The 4,928-nt window shown below is 39.1% G+C and overlaps 1 long non-coding RNA gene across 1 annotated transcript; it reads right to left on the bottom strand.

Moving 5' to 3' along the window:
• Positions 1–2,462: 2,462 nt before the first annotated feature.
• Positions 2,463–3,945, bottom strand: LOC131277738 (uncharacterized). Its single transcript, XR_009184853.2, has 3 exons — positions 3,908–3,945; positions 3,540–3,607; positions 2,463–2,568 (listed from the first exon to the last, which is right to left on the bottom strand). It is a non-coding gene; the product is annotated as an uncharacterized lncRNA (long non-coding RNA).
• Between the last annotated feature and the right edge of the window lie 983 nt (positions 3,946–4,928).

Raw genomic sequence — 4,928 nt, 5'->3', positions numbered from 1 at the left:
CTCCAAGCAACACAGCCCAGCTGTTCCTACAGCCACTCCCACAGTCCTTTCCACAGCCTGTTCAGTTCCACGGCCGCTTTCTCCAAGAAACAGGAGCCAGCTGCTCCTGCAGCTGTTTCCACAGCCGGTTTCGCAGCTGATTTCTCCAAGCAACACAGCACAGCTGCTGCTGCAGCTGCTCCCACAGGAGGTTCTGCAGGCAATTTCTCCAAGCAACATGGTCCAGCCACTCCCGCAGCCACTCCCACAGCTGCTTTCTCCAATCAATGCAGCCTCTGCACCTCTGCAATGGCTGTTTCCACCAATCTTGACCACTGGCAGCATAGTGCTGGCCATCACTCAGGAAGGAGTCCCTGAAAGATGACAACTCAGACCACGAGGAGCCCCAGGGACAGGTGGAGCAGGGAGAAGGGCCACCTTACAACTACCTCTCTCTGAAGCCTGGGCTCCAATTTATTATGATGCTGATGACCATATATAAGGAGGACACTTTACTACTACTGATCTCTTTATCTGGAAAAGTCACACCCCACATACCTGGAGAAGCCTGAGGTCATGATGGACCTCTTCCAGTCCATCATTCAAACCTGCAAACCCACCTGGGCTGACTGCCTGTAAGCAGCTCCTTATGACCTTACTCAACTTCAAGGAGAGAATGTGAGTCACAAAAGGAGTTTTCACCTGGCTCAAGGAGCACCCATCTAGGGGAAGCCTGGACAGGGATCAATATGCCCACACTAAGTTCCCAGGTAAGGACCCCCAATGGGATCCCAATGACATGACCAGGCCCAACTGATTAGAAACTTTCCATTGGGCCTTAGTTGAAGGGTTCAGAGCTGGGAGCCAAAAGGTAGTAAACATGGCAAAGACCACCCAAGTCCTACAGACTCTCGAGGGAAGTTGGCTCAATTCTGACAGGATTGACTCCTGACATTTATTTCAAACTTTGGGGTGTGATACGATACTACTTTTGTTGTTGATTTTCAATTTGTTCTACTTTTTAGCCATGGTAGATCTTTGCAGTGCATCCTATTGCTCTTTACTATAACCCTATCATTGAGGGGTTTATTTTACATCTATTTACTTTTTGGTACTACAAAATATTCCAGATCATTCTTGCATATTTGTTTTCTAGAAAGAAAATTTCTCTAAGAAGGCATTTATTGGAGAATGGTTTTAAAACCTGAAGTCTGGGCATTATCTCTGCTCATTGTTACTGCAGCCTTGAGGGCCTCTCTGCAGAGAGTGTAAGGAAATATATGTTTATATACTAAGATGTGTACATGCACATATCTAGAACAAGGAACCCTCCCTTCAAGAAATTCTAAAGAGAATTCTGCAGGAAGAAAGGAAAAAACAGGACAGGCAGAGTTCGAGGAGAGTGTAAGAGCAACAAAAAAGACAAAAAGACAAGGGACCCAACATGTGGCTCTTCTCTACATGTTATTTACATAAAGCCATGTGTTGGCACTATCCTTGTTAAATACATGAGCCAGAGCATTATGTTTTTGGTCTGTTCATGTGCCAGTTGAACCCTTAATCTAAGCAGTTTCAACACTGACTCTCCAGTTCATTGGACCTATGTAGAACAACTAATAAGGAGATGCTAATGGACAACACCTATCCCAAGGAGCAAAGAATGGCTGCACCTCTAAGCAAGCTAGTTCCACCCATATATCCCAAGGGATCTAAGCCCCCTCTCAATTAGAAACAGTGGGCATCACCATCACAAAATCCTGAAGATTAGGGAATGAACAATGGACTAAAGTAGACATTATTTTTATATTATAGACTTATTATTCTAACAATGGAAGAATGTTTATCATTGATATAAAGGCCATGGACACCAGAGATTCTGAGAGGAGGGAGCAGGCAGAATAGGTGTAATATCAGGGCATTTTCAGGACATTGGGATTGTTCTGAATGATATTGCAATGATGGATACAGGCCATTATATGTTTGTCATTACCTAAAATTGTGCAGGACAGGCTCTTAACTATAATATAAACTATAATTCATGGTTAGCAGCATTGTTTCTATATGCGTTCATCAATTGTAGCAAATGTACTATACTAATGAAAGATGTCGTTACTATGGGAAAGAGTGGGAGGGTGAAGGGGTGGGACATATGGGTTCCCTCTATATTTTATGTAACATTTATGTAATAAAAACCTACTTTAAAATTTTAAAAATTTAAATAAATAAATGAATAAATAAACTCATTAAAAAACTTTTAAAAATTAAGCATCATTTGTCATTAGGGAATTGGCAGACTATGAACACGATAATATATGACCACATGCTTGTTAGAAGAGATAAAAACCTAAAAACTGAGAATACCAATTGCTGTTGAGTATATGGAACTATGGAGCAATACATCTCTCATTCACTGCTAGTGAGAACACAAAATGGTTCAGCCAGAAGACAGTTTCTTTTAAAACTAAACATTGTCTTACCATACAATCCAGCAGTTTTGCTTTTAGGTATATATATATGATATGAAAATTAGAGTCCATACAAAAGTCCACACATGAACGTTTACAGCAGCTATATTTGTAAGCTCCAAATCTGAAAGCAAACAAAATGTTGGTCAACCACCACAATAGGGAACAGAGAAAGTCCACAACTGCAAGCAGAATTCCATTCATCAGACATGTGGGATCTAAGGCCCCTCTTGATTTAGAGGTGGAGTGGTCATCACCATCCCAAGATCCTCAAGATAGAGGAACAAAATAAGAATTAGAGTGAACTTAATGGTATTCTACTATAGACTTATTGTGACTCTAGCAATGGAAGAAATTGTGTCACTGTCATAGAGACAGTGACCACTGGAGTTGTTGAGTGCAGGGAGAGGGAAGAAGAGGGTGTGATATGGTGGCTTTTTTGGGGACTTGGAGTTGTCCTGAAATATATCACATGGACAGATGCAGGATATTATGTATCCTACCATATCACACTGAATGGACTGGAAGAGAGTGTAAACTAACATGTAAACAATAATCCAAGCTTTGTAGAAATGATCCAAAAGGTATTCATTAAATAAAAGGAATGTGCCACACTGATGAAAGGTTATTAATGTGGGAGGATGGGGAATTTAGGGAGTGGGGTATATGGGATGTCATATTTTAACATGTAAAATTTATTGTGATCTATGTATCTTAAAAAAAGAAGACCGGAATAATTTTTGCTAAAGAAATCTCATATAGCGAATTTATAAAAACAAACAATAAAAATCTTTACCTCTCAGTGAACATACTCTAATAATGACTGAAGTAATAAATGCACAATTATGTCATTATGGCAAATACAACAAATTTTACATGTCACGGGAATTGTTTGCTTTTTAATATGTATCAATAAAGTTGATTTCTTTTTTAAAGAGAACTATTTTTAAAACCTCACCACATTATTGACTCCATATTTGTGTCCATGTCATCTCTTCTTAATGTACTTCTATCCTTTTCTCCTTCTGAAATTACTCTAAATCCTCCTTCAAGCCTTATTACAATTAAAATCTCCCTTGTGATGCCTTTACTAACCTCCCCAGGATGAGTCTGTAATTTTTGATCCACTTCAGCAGAATTCCAGAGCCACATATATTGAATGACTAAAAGAAAAAAAAATGATAAACACAGGTAAACAGATAATTTCTACAAGTGTAGAGAAAGAAGAATAAGTGAAACAAGGAAACAATGCTTCTGAGAGAGGGAAGACCCAAGAGTAAGAGATCAGAGGAAACAGATTGGGGAAAAAATCTATTTTAGTTTATCTGCTATTTTCACTCAGGCTTTTTAATAAGACAGAACTTTGTGTTTTAAGCTTTCTCTGTGGTCATAATCTGCTGATTTCCTTAAAGCTTCTACCAATAAAAGGTGCCCATGGAGTCAAAAATATATTCCCCCAGTACCTGTGAAGATTCTGTAAGTCGCTCTGAAAATATCAAGGCAGGGTCTAAGTTCACCAATGCAGGTTCTTCCTTGAATGATGAAAGAAGTTGGAAGCTCTGTTCCCAAGAAGTGAAGTGGGATGGAACGAGTCATAAGGTCTGTAGAACGCAAATTGTGTTTTCTTTGATATAGTGAAGGAGAAGCACTAGATTATCTGAGCAATTAGGGATTCCATTCCCATGAACCACATTAATGAAGTATTCTTTTGTCTCAATCTCCCTGAGATAATTATTTCTCTGGAGATAAGAAAAGAAAACACAATGCAAATTTGCACCAGTTTAGTCCCTTGTGACCGCTTTGGAGCTCCATGTTCATCTCTTATCCCTGTGGACACCTACCTCCCAGGAGGAGGTCACCCTTATTAAGGTGTGGGCTCTAGTCTTGTCAGGTTTCCCATACTGATTTCCCTCTTGTTGCTTCTGGAGAAAGATTCTGAATACACTAAACTATCTTATTTCCCAATTTTTCTCCTCTGGAGTTGGCTGTCATGAATGGAGACACCCACTCACAAGTGAATTTCCTCTTGTCTCACTGCTTCTCCTTTCTCCCCCATAATTAGCAATATCTGTTCAACCCACACAACCATCTGGTTTCTCAGTCATTCAACAATATTTATTCAGCAATACTGTATGGTAAATCCTAAAGTACATTCTGCGAATGAAGAGAAGACAAAGGTACTGTGTTTCCTAACAAACTGTTCACAATTTTAAAAAGCCAAGAAATGAGCACTCACACAATCCTTAGAAGCCTGCCCCTGGTGCACCTTGTGCCAGATGTCCACCATCCAATACCCTAAAACAGTAACCCTTCCTTACTATATCATCTACAGTGTTTTCTCAAGGATGGATATAAGACATTTAAAATTACACAAAAATATATATAGGGGCTGATAGGCTAAATATAAATCATAATGTAATACATAAGATAACTAAAAATATAGAAAATTGTATAGTCTAAATTATAAACCACAATGTAAACACA

The sequence above is a fragment of the Dasypus novemcinctus genome, unplaced genomic scaffold (assembly GCF_030445035.2).
Source record: "Dasypus novemcinctus isolate mDasNov1 unplaced genomic scaffold, mDasNov1.1.hap2 scaffold_362, whole genome shotgun sequence".
Classification (NCBI taxonomy): Eukaryota; Metazoa; Chordata; class Mammalia; order Cingulata; family Dasypodidae; genus Dasypus; species Dasypus novemcinctus.
This window is presented reverse-complemented; position numbering and strand designations above follow the sequence as displayed.